The sequence below is a fragment of the Centruroides sculpturatus genome, unplaced genomic scaffold (assembly GCF_000671375.1).
Source record: "Centruroides sculpturatus isolate CEXI.00-Female unplaced genomic scaffold, Cexi_2.0 scaffold3314, whole genome shotgun sequence".
Taxonomy (NCBI): domain Eukaryota; kingdom Metazoa; phylum Arthropoda; class Arachnida; order Scorpiones; family Buthidae; genus Centruroides; species Centruroides sculpturatus.
The window spans coordinates 1374-3338 of NW_019387533.1; positions in this window are offsets into that span (position 1 = coordinate 1374).

Below are 1965 nucleotides of genomic sequence, written 5' to 3' on the forward strand. Positions count from 1 at the left end.
TTGGTCAGGTTCACAATGGATGTGGCCACATGTTGAGAAAGGTTGCCCGGCATACAGGCGGACCTAAGATTTACGAAACGTAGGCAAAATTTACTTTGTTGCCATTTGCAACGATGATAGCACAAAATACCAGATTTATTTATTTTTACAATACTATGAAATACTGCAATTACATAAACAGAGATTACAACAAATTAATAAACACTGCAATTTTTAATTTTATCTACTTTTAGAAGCAGTTGATTACAAATAAATAATAAAGAGGTTGCGACCAAATTTTTCATCGCTAAAACGTGAACGTCGAGCGTCGTTATCTTGTAATTTTACAAGTTTGAAAATGTCGTTTGGAACGTGAAACGTGACGAGTAGGAGTTCGGCTTAAACGTTTGCTTTTTCTCTGGTTTGGGTTGAATTTACGACGTATATTATTAAAATAATGATTGTGTAAGCATTTATGAATAACACTGTAAAGAAACAAGCGATTTTAATGCAGAAATGTTTTAATTATTAAATATTTTTGCAAGTAATGTAAAGTGCGTATACAATTTTTATATATTTTCCTGAAGAAAATGATGGCGTGAAAACAGGCTAAACGCATTGGAATTTTTCTACTGTTAAATCGTACGGTAGAAGACACGATGCTAATTTAAGTCAAAAATAATTAGTAAATCCAAATAACATTACTACTTCATTAGTAATATGTTTTCTCAATGTACAAGGTGGAACATGTAGAGTCTCGCTTGTTATTTTGTTAATTTCTTTAAAAGACTAAATAATTTCTACAAAATTTCCAAAACAATTAATTTCAATACAATTTTCTAATATGTCGCTTATATACAATCACAAAAAATGCATTTTTAATTTATAAGATTTTCGTATTACTTTTTCGGTTGTTATGTATAACAAAGGGAAAGTAGTGACGATCGGTCAAATTTAGAAATGTAAAAAGCTTGGGGAGTCATTTTTTGACCCCCAAGATTTTTACATTTCTAAATTTAGAATTCCTTCAAATGTCAAAATAATCTTGGGTTTTATCTCTTTGTATGGATGTTAGAGTGTGGAGGTGCACGAATTTATTCACCCTGTTTGACACTTAATAACTCCTGTTTTTTTTGTTGAAAATTTCTGAAATTTTGCTGGAAAGTTTGATTATTAGTGAAATTGACGCTATTGAATTTTGCTGGTTAAAAATCAAGAAATTAAGGACATAAACACGACCCTCATTATCTCCATTAGGGTCGGACTCATTCATTCAAATTCAGTTCTTTGTTTTCTATAATAGTTAAAAAATATAATATTTCATTTTAAAAACGTTTTATTAAACACACGCCACTAAAATTTGAAAACGTTGCCAGGAAAGTTGAGCAACTCGTTACTGATTTATATATTATAAGTAATTATTAGTGGTTGTCATGTATTATTTGCATATTGTTTAGCCTGTCAACAATGAATATTTCACTCCAAACGAAAATTTTAACAAGAATGAAACGAACATTAAAAGTAAGTAACATGTTTACTTAATTCAAACTTTTTATATTAGTACTATTCAGAGGGTAGCTGAAGAACTGCATTCAAGATTCAACTATTAAACATTTAACTGGGATCAGATATTTCAGAATTATACGTATCCTCCTATAACATATTAATATAACTTCTGTAGTTAATAAAAATGCTTTAGGATGATCACAATTACTAAATAACAACTCATGAGTTGTGATTTAATGATTCATGTTATCTGCTTTGTTTATGGATCCGCTAAAATAATAAAGAAAATGTATTGAATCGAAGTGAACGAGGGCCATATAACTAATTTAATAACATAAGTAAGTGAATATATGCAACGTGTTTTCTAAAACGTTGCTAATATTCTTGATAAACGTTGTACAGATCTACTGGACATACGCTAAAATTATTCAAAAAATCTGAAGAATACACCGATCTTGCCTTTCTACTTAAAATCCATAG